Below are 15,894 nucleotides of genomic sequence, written 5' to 3'. Positions count from 1 at the left end.
CTCATAACATACAGATGAATGATCCACAAACTGATGCCACAATTATTTTCCTTGATGACATTAAGGTGTTTGACTCCCTAGAATGGGATTATCCCTTCTTAAACTTCGAAGAGTTGGGGAACCTCAGGAGTTTCTGGATTGGATCATGTTACTTTATGCCTGCTCCACAACACACATTGCCACTAATGGGCTTGAATTTGATCCACTAGCAATATCCCAAGGCACTAGACAGGAGTGTCCTCTCACCTCCGTACCCTATTCCTCAAAGCACTTCAATAACTCACTTGCACATTGTGACAGTGCTGCTCCAACAGTGCTTTGAGCTTTAAAGACGACAACGGTTTTGTGTCACTGTATGCTGACGATAAGGTGCTCAGTATCTAGGCATACTGGTTAGCGACAACCTAAACATCACAACAGGAGAAAATGACAGCACTGCATTCTCCAGTACAGAGGGTTAGGTTAAGAAATGGTCTATACCACGGTTCAACAATCTTTTATGTAGTGAGAGCTATTTCTTATCAGCGAAAATAATAGTGAGCTACTGAAGGAGGAACAATACACGCATTGTTACCAGACACACCCATGGCCAGCTTCATTGACTTTAAACCTACTGTCCATAGAGCCAGATACTATTGTTTGAACAAAATACTTTGCCTAGAGGCATTAGGACAGGGCTACCATGTGTCAGTGGTCTTTGGGGGATGTATGAACATGTGCACATATGAATGGGACATAAGTGTATGGGTGACTGAGAGTCTGTGATGTATTTACGTGTGGCAGAGGGCATCAGTTTCACCATATGTGGCACAGTTACATGTACAACACAAACATCCAACCATTTTTTTTTTTAATGGGAAAAATTTTAAGTGCAGAAAAATGTTCTGTAAAAAATGTAAAAAATATGGAACATTTTTCTGCACTTTAAATTTCTCCTATTTAAAAAAAAACATTGTATTTTTCAGTTATACATATTGTACAGTGTTGACCTCCCACTGGGAGCAAGAGTCCTGCTGTTTGTAAATGTGACACATTGAAACAGCAGAAAATTAAAATGAAAAGTTAATTTTTCATTAAGGTAACTTTTCATTTTCATTTTGTCCAATTTAACAGCATTCAGAAACATCATTTTGCTTTCACCCTCCAATACTGAGCTGACAAGGACTTTTATTTAAGAGGTAAATACCCCTTTGCTTCAGTTTTTCACTTCTTTGCCCCAGCTGCACCATGCTTGTAGATCTGGCTGAGCATTGCTCATTATCAGGCCCTGCTATCTGCAACATGATGATAATAATGCAAAACAAACACAGCCTTCCCTTAACTTTAGAAGGAACATATGACCATGGGCTTACTTAAAAATCAATTCAGGACCACTGCTACTGTGAAGGTGTCTTGGAGCCACCTGTAGCTCACGATGGTCTGGTTGGAGACACCTGTTCTATGCTAACACTATCCGTAGTGGGAAAAATCGCACTCATGAAAATTATAATCCTTCCTAAATTACTGTATTTGTTCTCTAATACTCCTTTATCAGTACCTAAAAATGTCTTCAGTTTTCTTAGGATGACAATGATTAACATAGTCTAGGCTGGCAGAACCTTAGTCTTAAATAGGAGATACTAACATTGCCATATGATTAATGAAGATTTTGCAGCACCAGATTATGAAGTTTATCACCTTTGTGGCCAAACATAATATGGTCACTATTGCTACTACCCTATTGTGTTTATGCATCATCTAGCAAAATAAAAAGACACAGGAGCTACTTATATAGGTAAACTAACACATGAGTAACTCTACATGTGTAAATATACTCTTTTGTTTGTAAGTAACTTTACTATTTTTGGCTATTCATCATTTACTAGTTCAAGGTTTCTCAAAAGTGTAGTTTTACATGTCCCAACACCCTGAAATGGGTAGTCAATCAAAAACATCAAATACAATTGTTAATTAGTATTAGTAACCACTGTACTGTTGTGTTTGACTTTATTCAAACTTGGTGGAGACCTTCACCTATTAGAAAAAGTACAAGTGTAACAAACGTTGTAGAAAATAAAATATATATATATATATTAATTTTCATTGATATACATATACGAATTAATGTATAACATTAAAAGTATTTTAATACATATTAATGTTACATTACATTTTAAATGTGAAAAGTCTTTAAATATTTTAAAATAAACTAATTATTATGCCTCATTTGTAGACTTTTTACACCATTTTTTGAATAGCTTAATTTATCTTAATTTTATTTTTAATGAGTTTTTATTTTATGTCCCTGTCTTCATTATTTTCAATGGCAGGTTGTCGCAGTACCAGTGGTAGGCCATGTGTGGTGCTGGACTTACTCCAGCTCTGAGCTGGAGTACATTTACTACCGGATTGGGTCTTGTTTGGCTGTAGAAAACAATGAAGGCCAGTTTATGAATAGCAATGGGCTTTCTCTTTTCTGGATGGCTGCATGTCCCTCCTAAAATCCCTCCATAACACTCCCTTAACCCCTCGATATTCCCCTCTTTACCCTTCCTGTTTAGTAGTAAGCATTCCCCATTTTGCAGCCACTCATCCCTGTCTCTTCCACACTAAATTATAAAACAAATGCATATGTGTGCTGAGATCACCGTAGTAAGGGCTAATACCTCAGCACATAAAAGATAGGAGAGACAAAGACATAGACCTCCACAAATGCATTTATGAGAAGCATTTTGTACTATGTAAGTAGTACCATTGTACTACAACATACTACACAAGTAGTTTGTGAACAGTCCCCATAGTATTATCAATTTCTCCAACAGGCATTGGTGTATTAACCGCTGATCTGGCAATAATCAGAAATTCAATCTATAGCATTTTCTAAGCTAGCATGAGTTGGAATGCATTACAGAGACAAGTTGAACACACTATACTCATCAAACACCTTTCTCACGTCATTTGAACCCATCCCTTACTAGTAAACCCAAAGCATTACTGCAGTGACATTCCCTTGATAGGACTAAACAAATTGATCTGTTCCCAGAAGTCAGCTTCTTGTGTGTCACATAATGGCCAATGAGCAGGCCAGTCCGCCACTAGAGATTTCCTGATATTATAGGTTGAAAGCCTTCATTCCCCTCATACCCCTAATTTTGAAAAACGTTATCACTACTGATCACTGCTAAGAGTACAAAACACATCTTAGTGTATCTATACAACTTCATGAAAGAGGAGGCCCCAGTAATTATTCCACCACTCAAAAGACAAGTGAAATGCCAATCTGCATGGCCATTATGGAAATTCTGCTGCAAACAAACTGGTGCTCTCTTAACTAACATCACATTGAGAATCGTACAGTTAAAAATCTGGGTCTAAGTCCCCAGATTATTCCTCATTTTGGGCAGGACTTTCACCTGGAGCTTTTAGCAGCCAGAATAACTAGGTGAAAGTTAAGAGATCTGATGGTTTTCTGTTGGGGCCATATCAGAAGTCAGAGGCTCCTCGTATTGAGGGCCTTAGCATGCTGAAATTAGGTCTCAGAAACTAATCCATGTGTCATAGATGCTCGATATGTGTTTTTTTTAATTTAGCACCCATGTCCAAACATAACTATGGGCCTGATTTAGAGTTTGGTGGATAGGGTTACTGTGTCACAAAAGTGAAGGATATCCCATCCGCCGTATTATGATCCCATTATATCCTGTGGGAATTGTAACACGGCTGACAGTATATCCATCATGTGTGTGACAGAGTAACCAATCCGCCAAACTGTAAATCAGGCCCTATATACTGGCAAAGTATTATCTAAACATTATCTAAAATAACAGACTATTCAATCTCTTTGGATCCTAAACTACCCCCAGTAGTCTATGTTAAAGACGTTCTGCAAAGTGTGTGCAAATATACTGCATTGGCTCCACCGCTGGCGATAGTGCTCAATTTGTGAAAGAAAGAGTGGCCGTATCTTAAGCTCTGCTCAGAAGCCTACGTCCGGTGCAATTAAAACATCGGTCTGCCACGTACCAAGGCTGGTATTCTTTAATCCACTATCACACACTCTCTGCCCCTTTTTTCTCGCTCTTGCAGGTTCCTACTTTTTTCCTTTGTGGCAGTTTTGCTGCCTTTCTCTCCCTCCTTCTTTCCCGTTTGTGTGTTTCCCCTCTCTTGCACTTGGGAAATATCTGAAGTGGAAAAATAAAGGTTGACCCGCAAAACTAAGTGGTGGTGGCCCCCACCAGCATCTACCGGCTCATATTAAGTACTGGCTGGTGAAAAAAGAAGTGGTAAAACACTGGTGACAAGGACTCATACCTCCCCAAAGCACATGGTTAGTGGATCTCACATACGGCAATAAACTGAAATGATTTCCAGTTCCCCAAACAATTCCATCATCTTTATTACCATAAGACATTTGGGGCCTATTCTGTAACTATCTAAGGACTCATGGACCCACCCCAGACCTCACTGATTAAAATTCAGATGGACTCAAAGATATTGTAGAAGAACCTGACTACAACACGCACTAAGACATAGTGCAAAATTACAGATTTCGATTTTTAAGGCATTGCAACCAATAAATACACCAGTATAGGCATAATGGACTTGGATCCCTTTCAGTCTTTCACCGCCCTTTGTTTCATGCTTGGCTGCGACAGATGTGATGGCAAAATGTAACGCACCATACCTCATCATCTCAGTAGAATGGGTGGATGGCAATTTTTACAGCCATAGTGGTGTCTATCCTAAACTTTTGAAGGACTACTCTATTGAACAATATAAAGGATAACCTTTCCTCCCTGGTGGCCATGGGGAGGGGAGAAAAGCCTCCCAGTCTCTGTTTACAAGGAATTCGTTCAACAGTGTCAGACTGGCCTGTAGGGCGATCTAGAAGTGCCAGAAGGTGGGCGTACCAGACATTTTTGTTGCTGTTTGTGAACCTGTTTTATACCCTAGTGGGCCTGTTCTTATTGTTGATTTACCTGATGTTAATTACCACAAGCGTTGCCTGCTGCAAGCACAAATGCTTGCAGTAGCAGTATCCTAACTATACCTCGCAAAAGGTCTTAGCAGTGTGCCATTACAAGTTTAAAACTGACCCCGCTTTACAAATATACTCATCTTTGTGAACCTATTTTGGTTCCCCTGCACGTTTTCTATCCCATTATATCAAAAGACGTATTTCACATTCTTCAAGCAGCTGCGGGTCTTCTAACAAGGAATTATTAAAATTAAAATCAATAGTCACACTGCTGAGCAAAACAACTCCTCTTCCTAGTCAAATGAAATGTAAGTTTCGGGTAACTCTGCTACGCTGAAAAAATATTGTATTAATAGGAAATATCTTATTACTTTTTTATAAATCCACGGTTGTATAGCATCCCATGATCCTTTGCGCGACGTAGCTTTGGTTATTTGCATGTTAAATAACAAGTGAGGCGGATGTGAAGGATACGGGTACACACGTCGGTCTTTTGATTAAAGGTTAGTTAGCTGAAAAACAATTCAAAATAAATATCTTCAAATCCCTTGATTTGGTCTAGTAAGCACGCACTGTGTACAAATGCCATTTTACATGTGCAACATTTAGTTCAAAGGGTACTGTGTTTGTAGAGTGCAGATTAATTAAAACCGCTGATCTATTGAAATCTCACCTGGTGTCTGTGGACAGAAATGAAACCCCTGGTGAATTTCTGCATGATCTTTCCCTAAATGTTATTGTGAGGTCATTGGTCACAACAAAATGTATTTCCCATCCAGGATGAGTTTCTTGGAGCAGGGCTGCCTATGCGATTTTACAATAGTGCAGGAAAAAGGAAATCGCATTGTTGCTATTCCCGATATGATTTGGTATGTTAGGCTTATACATGCATGGGGCATCTGTTCATAGAGCAAGGTACTGCACTCTCCCGGCTTCCTCGATATGGACTTCTAGTACTGACCTGTGGGACTGCAACATTTCTGCTCACTTGAGATTACCTTCTCACAGTGACCTGAGGTACTGCACCCTTTCTACTGCCTTGAGGTACTGCACCGTTTCTGCTGGTTTGAGATGGACTTCGGGTCCTGTCCTGTACTGGGGTACTGTTTTCGCTCGCTTGAGATAACCTTAATAATGCCATGGGGGACCACAACCATTCTGCTCGCTTGAGATGGACTTCTAGTAATAGCCTGAGGTACTGGATCATTTTTACTTGCTTGAGGTGAACCTCTAGTAATGACCCCAGATATTGCAACATTTCTACCAACTTTAAAGTGACATGGAGAAATGAAACTGTTTTACTGTAATAGTAGCACACAGTGTATTTGCTGATATGTTTGCAACTGTAATAAAGCAGTTTTAATGCCTGATGGCACAAACCCGGGCTGAGGACTAGTGCATGATGGTGATAATCTCAACATCACCAATGAATAGGTATTGATGATGCAAATCTGAACAAGTACTAGGATAGACAGATGTTGGTGCAAATGTGCCCATGATCCCACATCTGGCTTGATGCTGCAGATTGCGGAGTGGAAACCAGAAGCGGGATCGAAGATCAACGAGTGATGGCCCAATTTTGAAAATGCAATAACGATTTTTGAGCGGTGGGGAAAATTAAAAAGAAGAACTAATGACCGCTGGGAAATTCAGCAAATCTAAACACAGAGCTGGGAATAAATAGATAGGGGAGCAGATCCGAGCAATCATTAAGTATTACAGAGTAGCGGAAAACCTGAACATGCAGAATTGTGTTAATGGTCATTCTTGACATATTGTGGGCATTCTTGGCAGGGTAATGCCCACTCCTGTCTTCTGCATCAGTTGACATAAAGGCAGAAATTCCTGACATATTGAAGGCACTCCTCGAACAAAGGTACCCACCTAGCTTGTTATGCTAGAGCTGGCATCATTTTGGTAATGCCTTCTTTATACTGATGCCAATCTTGGCACAATGATGACCAGCCTTGGGCGCTGGCATAATATTGGTCATTCTTGACATTTTTACACTATTATTATGCTGTCTGGGGCTTCTGCCTGTGCGATTGGTCTAACCTGTTTCTGCATCATATAAACACTCACCCAATAATAAATTCATGCCATATCAATACATCCTGCCATCCACCAGAGCGCTCACATTCTTATCCACTCTTCTATCCATAAATACACTCACTCAGTACTTATCTATGCACTCACTGACATATTAATTCATTGATCCTTGCACTTACCCAGGCATCCGGCCATTGTTCATTAGCACATTCACCCTTTCACATAACCACACACGGACTCGCCAATGATATCTTATTTTTACATATAGAACAACTACACCTATTGGCTTTGACAATGACAAAATTATTTGTTTCCACACATTTATCATGCATTTTCTTCCTCGAAAGGCTGTTTTCTTGCACTCATTTCAACCTCAGTTTCCTACCCTGCTTGCTTGTATGTTTAAGGTGTGATTCTCAAAGATAGATCATACCCAGTAACACCAGGTTGCATCAAGGTAATTGAAAAAAATGTCGGAGGGGTCAGGAGCGCCAGAAAGTAGTCTGGTGGTTGAATTTTAGGAAAATATGCCTTAGGATATCTGCAAAAAGGAAGATGAAGGTCTCCCAATTTAGAAGAAACGGTGGTTCATAAGTGAATCAGCACGAACCATGAAAGCATTCGTCATTTTTGTTGACCAAAGAAGAGGAGATGGTTGACGAGAGCCCTGCAGGCATTGAAGTGTGTGATGGCAAAACTCAGAACATTAAAAGTTAAGACATTTCCAGAAATTAAATTTTTTTATGCTAGTTTGGGTATTACTGATTAAGTGAGTGAGCTAATGAATCAGTGAGTGAGCAAGTAAACAGTCTATCTGATTATTTATAACGTGAGCATTCCAGACTTAACCACAGGTGGTGACAAAGGACAAAAGCCACACTGGGATTTGAGTGAGTGGTGTAATTAGGATACTGTTGGTCCTAATGTAAATAGGCAATACAAGCCCACCTACCTCAAGTACGGTGTGGTGGGCGTGACATATCTTTGAACATTGGTGGCACTGAAACTGCTGTACTGAAGATAGTTAAACCCCTGATTTAGAATGTTATGCAGTTATAAATGGCTACTCATGTCACCGGATATAATCTTTTTTTTTACTATGGTAAGAGGCAGAGAGGAAGGATAGAGGAAGAAAATGAATTAAATGCATAACTCGGAAGCTGAAACTATTGAGTTAGTGAAGGTGGTTTCAGAAGGTCAGAAAGGATGATGCAGTGTAAAAATCAAGGCCATATGATGGTTATTCCCATATGCGGGCCTGTGCTTGTTGGGCCACAGGACTCAAGCTACACTTCACTGACGAGGCTTAAACAGCTTTGGAGCTACTTTTGCACCTTCCAGGGAGATCTGGTCTGGCTCTACAGACTGGACTGCCCCCTTTAAAGCCAACACTGATTTACATATGGCAAATCTCTGGAGTGACATGTTGGATGAAAATCAATGGAATGAAATGCGGCCCATGCGATTGCCACTTTGTGGTTAATTGCATTTTGACAATTCTCCAGTAGGCTGCAGGCTAAGTGGCTGCTTTCAGAGCAGGAGGGGCTCCCATCACCCTTCAATGACACCATGGACCCATCTAAGTCTCTATCACCTGCAGCATGGAGCTGGGTTCAATATTTGTACCAGTGATGATTATTGTTGGAAATGGCCCTTCTGCAGGGTTATCCCCAGACTTTTTCCCTTCCTCCTTCTCTTTTTCTAACCTCATTTTTTGCTGGTTTTTAGACTCTGCGCACTTTACCACTGCTAACGAGTGCTAAAGTGCATATGCTCTCTCCCTTTAAACATAGTAACATTGGATCATACCCAATTGGACTATTTAATTTACTTATAAGTCCCTAGTAGATGGCATTATATGTGCCCAGGGCTTGTAGATTTAATGCTACTAGCGGGCCTGCAGCACTGATTGTGCCACCCACTTAAGTAGCCGCTTAACCTTGTCTCAGGCCTGCCATTGCAAGGCCTGTGTGTGCAGTTTCACTGCCAAATCGACTTGGCATTTGAAAGTAGTTGCCAAGCCTAAAACTCCCCTTTTTCTACCTATAAGTCACCCCTATGGTGTGCCCTAGGTAACCCCTAGGGAGGGTGCTGTGTGGGTAAAAGGCAGGACATGTACCTGTGTAGTCTACGTGTCCTGGTAGTGTCAAACTCCTAAATTCGTTTTTACACTACTGTGAGGCATGCTCCCTTCATAGGCTAACATTGGGGCTGCCCTCATACATTATTGAAGTGGCAGCTGCTGATCTGAAAGGAGTAGGAAGGTCATATTTACTATGGCCAGAATGGTGATACAAAATCCTGCTGACTGGTGAAGTTGGATTTAATATTACTATTTTAGAAATGCCACTTTTAGAAAGTGAGCATTTCTCTGCACTTAAATCTTTCTGTGCCTTACAATCCACGTCTGGCTGTGTTTAGTTGACAGCTCCTTGTGCATTCACTCAGACACACCTCAAACACAGGGTACTCAGCCTCACTTGCATACATCTGCATTTTGAATGGGTCTTCCTGGGCTGGGAGGGTGGAGGGCCTGCTCCCACACAAAGGACTGCCACACCCCCTACTGGAACCCTGGCAGACAGGATTGAACTGAAAGGGGACCTGGTGCACTTCTAAGCCACTCTTTGAAGTCTCCCCCACTTCAAAGACACATTTGGGTATAAAACAGGGCCTCTGCCCTACCACCTCAGACACTTCCTGGACAAGAAACTTGTAACCAGAACCTGCATCCTGCCAAGAAGAACTGCCTGGCTGCCCAAAGGACTTACCTGACTGCTTTCTGTGAAGGACTGCTGCCTTGCTGTTGCCCTGCTGCCTGGCTGCTCTCTGGCTGTGGTGAGGAAGTGCTCTCCAAGGGCTTGGATAGAGCTTGCCTCCTGTTCCCTGAATTCTCAGGACCAAAAAGACTTCTCTCTTGCAAATGGACTCCTTGTGCAGCGAAACTTTGACGCACAGCTTGCTAAAAATGCCGCACAGCCTGTCCCGCGGTGAAAAATTCACCGCACGGCGAACCGGGCCGCCGCCGCTGAACTTTGCAAGGAAAAGATCGACACGTCGCCTGCGGTGCGACCGGAACTTCGACGCATGGCCCACCGAATCGATGCACAGCCGACCTGGGACGACGACACCTGACTTCCAGAGGGAAAATTGACGCAGCGCCTTCCGTGAGGGAGAACTTTCCACGCACCACCCACCGGAACGACGCAGAGCTTGTCACAAGCCCAGGATTCCACGCACAGACCTCGGGTGTCTGAAAACCCCACAACCCGAAGAGGATCCACGACCAATCGCCGGAAATCGACTCCCAGTCGTCCCTGCGTGGAAACTAAACGACACATCGACCGTGTGTTGCCCGAGAAATCGTTGCACACCCATTTGTTTCCCCGCTTCTCCTCCTCTGCGGCCCTTTGCGGAGATATTTCACACGAACCAGGTACTTTGTGCTTGAAAGAGACTTTGTTTGCTTTTATAAGACTTAAGACACTTTGTATCACTTTTCAGGGGTATCCTTACATTTTCTTATTGCATCTTTGATCGGTTTTGACCTGCAAATATCCAGATAAATATTATAGATTTTTCTAAACACTGTGTGGTGTATTTTTGTGGTGCTATTTTGTGTTGTTGTATGATTTATTGCACAAATACTTTACACATTGCCTTCTAAGTTAAGCCTGACTGCTCAGTGCCAAGCTACTAGAGGGTGGGCACAGGTTAATTTGGATTGTGTGTGACTTACCCTGACTAGAGTGCGGGTCCTTGCTTGGACAGGGGGTAACCTGACTGCCAACCAAAGACCCCATTTCTAACAATTATGCTTTCCAGTCTGGCCTGGAAATAATACGACAGGAGTAGCAAAGAGTAAATATCAGTGGCATATGATATACATGATATACAAGAGGTAATCAAAGGAAGTTTAAGTTAATAGGAATTTGAACAGTTGGGTAAAATTGAATATTTTTCTTGATAATAGAAGAAAATTATTGCAGGTTTACAAATCCCATCTATCATGCATTTAGATATCCCTTATCTCTCACCTTTTCTTTTGAAATTTATTTCATCCTGTGGGCGTCTTATTCTGTGAATTACCATGGTGTTATTGTGTTTTGCTGATTCTTTCCTACACTTAGCGGTTTCCCTCCATGAGCTTGTTTTGAATAATTTAACCATCTTGGTAATGGACAAAAAGGACCTGAATTTAAATTCTTGGAATGAAAAATATTGGCAAGTAAGAGAAATTGGGTTACTGGTTGAGGGGGGTGAAAAGAAGCAACCACAATTCTTGTCAGAGTGAAACAGAAACAAACTTCTAACTAACCTGTCCTCAACCCTTTGGTAGTTTGTGCACAAAAGCAGTCACGCTTAACTTGAAGGCAATGTGCAAAATAGTTATGCAGCACACGCAAATTAATAAAGTGGAAACACAACACAAGAAAAATCCCACTCCAATTTAGAAAAACAGACTAAAACGTAATAAAATATTTGAGAACAAAAACCACACAAATCCAATTGGTACAAAAGGAGATCCACAGTTTTAAAGTTTCATACAAAAGTAAGCAAAGGGCCAACTAAGTGTGCGTGGTCGCACTTGACTGGGACAAACTCACAAGTTCTGACTTACCATGATGGAGAGCAGTCCGGGCACAGGGCCATGTTCCAGGTATCCTAAAAAGGTGGTAAATATAAAGGGCTGGAATGTCTCAAGTCTGTGTCTGAAACCAGTCAATCTGTTTAGTAGAATAAATAATCGCTGATAAGTACTGTAATTGCTGGTAGTGGTGTTTGATTTTTGGCGCCTGACAGTTTGACTTCATGCATGTAATTTGTATTTTACTAAACAGACTGACTCGTTTCAGACACAGACTTGGGACACTCCAACACTTCATATTTTGTAATTTTTGGGATACATTTCCTGTATTACTGTAACTTAGGGGTCCACTGTGTATTTTAACCTCAACCCATTGTCCTGAAGATGGGCTCAAGTACTGTTTAGACAATGAGACTGAAATGTCAACGGATTAACCACCACAAATGCCCACAGTTGGACTTACCTGTGAAATATTTCTTCAAAGGAAAATAATCTTAATGGACAATTGATGGGTGGTTGCCCTATCTGTCTCAGATCAGGTCTCGTTAATGATTGAATTTCTTTTGTGATCATTGTGTGAGATAGGGTTTGTGCTTTTATTCTGAACCTATACAGACATTGTGTTTTACTTGGAGCATCACTTATTAAAAAAGAAATAGAGTTATACAGAAGCACGCCTAATGAGATCATTGACTTATCCATGTAATATTGTTGTATTAATTCATATATTGTCTGCTTTGAATTAGTTTGTGTGTTGATCGGATGTTGTTGCACGCCAACATCCTTTTCAACAATAATGAAACCAAAAGAAAAATGTTGTCCTCCTTTATGGGGCAATTTGTGTGGACATGTACATTGTAATACCAAGCAAGACTTTACAATGTATGCCTTTTAAAACATTTAGAATTACGCAGTACCATCTGACTGAAGTAGAGGATTAAAGTGCAGTCTGGGTAAAACAGAGAATGACAGCATAATATAGATAATATATATCACAGTTTTTTTCAAATATGGCAGTTTTGAACTTAGTAACCTTCAAGCCCCCCCCCTTAAATATTGTTTTTGACTAAAACATATTAATTAAGAACTAAAAGAGAGTGGTGGTATTATATAACGATTCCATTGTAACATATTTGCTAATTGGCAGCTGTTATGCAATATTATTACCAAATTCTTCTTTCTCTTTCACTTAAGTTTCAATTGTCAGTTTCTGATTACTACTCTACCACAGGAGATTTTGCAAACGAGTAGCTGCAGATTTACTTCACACAGAACATGCCCATTTGGCTGTTCATTTATCCTCTGAGAAGCAGCAAATGGCCACTAATGATAACATAAGTAAACAGAAAGACTGGTATTAATATGTTTATAATGACATGGACTACATTTTATAACTTGGGGAGTGTGGGAGTAGCTACTCTATGATGCTAAGCACCCACGACCATCTATACAACTGATAGATTTTATAATTTACTTGATTGTTGTACGCATGGTTCAGACGTGCACCCAATTTTCTCTGGCCACCCTATTTGTGAAACATGTGATTCTAATTTTGTTAATATTTGGAGAGATATGTGATACCAACAGGTTTAGGGATGGGTAAGGTAGGTCTGTGATTCATCCTTTTTGGCATTTTGAATTTCTAAGGTATGTGCTGTATTTTGATCAAGGAAGTTTAGTTTGCTGTGCGAATAAATCATACCAGGTCCAGATGAAGCTTCTGGTTGTGAGCTGTAGCCAGTAGCAGCCTGTTCATTAGCCCTCCTGGCCTCCATATTTACTTTTGTTGTAGAGCTTCAATCAATCAATTATGGATTTGTAGACCACGGCTAATCACTCATAGGGTCTCAAGGCGCTGTTGTGGGCATGCTGCTCAGTCGAAGAGCCAGTCTTGAGGTCCTTCCTGAACTTCTTTAGTGATGTGGTCTGCCTGAGCTTGAGAAGTAGCATGTTACATGTCCGGGCTGCTAGGTAGAAGATCAATCTTCCTCCAGCTATGCTTTTCCAGATCTTGGTGACTGCTGCAAGGGCGAGCTGGGAGGAACGGAGACGTCTGTTAGCTACGTAGAAGGCAAGACGTGGTTGAGGTTAGCTGGTCCTATGTTGTGCAGTGCTTTGTAGGTGTGGATCAGGAGTTTGTATATGATGCGCCTGTTGACTGGGAGCCAGTGTAGGTCTCTGAGGTGGGAGGAAATGTGGCTGTGTCGGGGGATGTCCAGGTTGAGTCTTGCTGCTGCATTCTGGACTCTTGATTGAAGCTTCTTGGTGATGCCCGCACAGAGTGCGTTGCTGTAGTCTAGTTTGCTAGAGATGAGTGTGTGGGTGGCTGGGTGAGGCTCTTTTTGTAATACCTGTGCTCTGCCTCGGCTCCTGATGCTCTCTTCTTCATGGGGTGGTGTCTTCCCTAGCCCCTCCACAGCTCAAAAGCAGAATGCCCTCACTGCTGCACCCCAAGGCCCCATGGATTTGGCAAGCTTGCAGGAATCTATGTGTCAGCAGCAGAATCAGTGGCAAGTACACAGAAGTCCCCAGAGAAACCTCCAGGGTCCCACAGAAGGTCCATTTATCCTACGGTTCCTCAGGGGGCATTAGGGTCCAGCAGCATTGACCTTGGAGAAGCACTCACAGTCCTTGGGTGCCAGCTGGAACCAACACCCTTCTGTACATCCTTACAAAGGAATTAGGTGGTTTCTCTTTGCATTTGGGCATTCCTCTGCTATCATCCTAGGTCCACCGAGTTCTCAAATATCTCTCCTTTGTGGGGAAATTTTTAAGTGAGCTTGGAAAGTCCTTTAAGGTACCCAATCCTAGGATACCACGTCATCACTCCACCTCTGCCCCAGCACTCATGCAGAGCATTATTGGTCATTTAAAGATTGTGATTTCAAGTAGTCTATAAAAAGACCTTCCCTGGGAGTCTCAATACTGCCCCTAGCTGGCACAGTTGTCTGATCCCTTGCCACCAGCACTTCAAACAGGAGTCCCACCTGTGTTTGTCTCCAGAGGTTTGACATTCCTCCCTTGATTCTGTGGGCTCTATCATTCTCAGGCCAGGTGCAATGTGAAGAGTTGATTAGCAAATACAGATTACCTCCCTACCTCTTCCTTTCTCATGAACTGGGACAAGCACTCTTAATGGCTGTATTGTGAAGGGAAGCCTTTGATATTCCTGCTGGCCAGCTGACTAATTAACTTGGACCAGTAGGTGGAAAAGAGATATGGAATCTATTTATGGCTGAACCAGGGAAATGTGACAATTCTCAAAGTGCCCTAAGGAGTACAGTTATCACAAAAGTGATAGTGGATCTGCAATCCTTGAACATGTTTAACCTAAAATTGATACCTGAATGGTATCTCTATATGGTGAAGGTGCAGATTTCACCCATAAATATGATGATAATACAGTCAGGTCACAGTCTTTTCAGTAAAGCACTAAAGACCTACACTATCAATGCAAACTTACATTATTAGGCCTGCTTCAAATCTGCACCAATCACTGGAGGGTCCTTTTTGGGACAGGCTACTTGTGCATAGGTACCGGGCTAGGCTTTATGGTATTCTCAAATGCAAAGCCTGCGCATGTGTGTGCTCACAAGTTCACATGTAACCAGCCAAGGGCATCCTACCCTAGCTGTGAATCTGTGACAGCTTAAAAGACGGACACTGGCTGTTGGCACTCTCAGTCCATTTCTACAGAACTTACTGTGAGTGAGACTCAGTTGGTGAGATTCTGTCACAGTAAAAGCCCAAAACTAGGTAGATAATATGTGAGAAATCCAGCGCAAAGAAATGGGTGGAACCATTTCTTCTTGCATCTACGTTCTAAGGGTGTACATGATAGAGGAACTAAGGAACAGGCATCCACTGTCATGAACTCTATTGTCCAGCTATGTGGCAGTACAACTTGGTTTCCAATCTCAGAGAGAGTACTTTTATATTTTCATTTCATTTTATTGCTGCTTATAAAGACCCACACCCTAGGGTGGTGTCTCTTTGCATCTAAGTGGAACATTTTAGGAACAGGAAGACAACAGTGGGGGAGTACTGGAGGTGTAAAATGAGCGTAAATACACAAGTGTAATCTTGGAGCCTGACAGCTCGGTGGGAGGAGTGGCAGTAGCAACTCAATATATATTTACTGGGTGCAAGGCATGGCTGAACAAGTCTTAAGTCCTTTTGAATAATGTTGATGTTGTGTTACCCCCAAATTAATGGTGTAAAAGTTTGAGGCCCCAAAAGAAAACTATAACCTTTTCAGAGAAATGATAACTGACTGGTGTGTCTCATTCCTTCCATACTG

At 41.6% G+C, this 15,894-nt stretch overlaps 1 protein-coding gene across 1 annotated transcript in view; it reads left to right on the top strand.

Moving 5' to 3' along the window:
- The window catches only part of STPG2 (sperm tail PG-rich repeat containing 2), a 2,086,618-nt gene that overhangs the window by 1,285,240 nt on the left and 785,484 nt on the right, over positions 1 to 15,894 (top strand). The gene's annotated exons all lie outside the window — the stretch shown is intronic.

The sequence above is a fragment of the Pleurodeles waltl genome, chromosome 1_2 (assembly GCF_031143425.1).
Source record: "Pleurodeles waltl isolate 20211129_DDA chromosome 1_2, aPleWal1.hap1.20221129, whole genome shotgun sequence".
NCBI classification, from domain to species: domain Eukaryota; kingdom Metazoa; phylum Chordata; class Amphibia; order Caudata; family Salamandridae; genus Pleurodeles; species Pleurodeles waltl.
The sequence above is the reverse complement of the archived record's forward strand: the minus strand, read 5'-3'. Positions and strand labels throughout refer to the sequence as shown.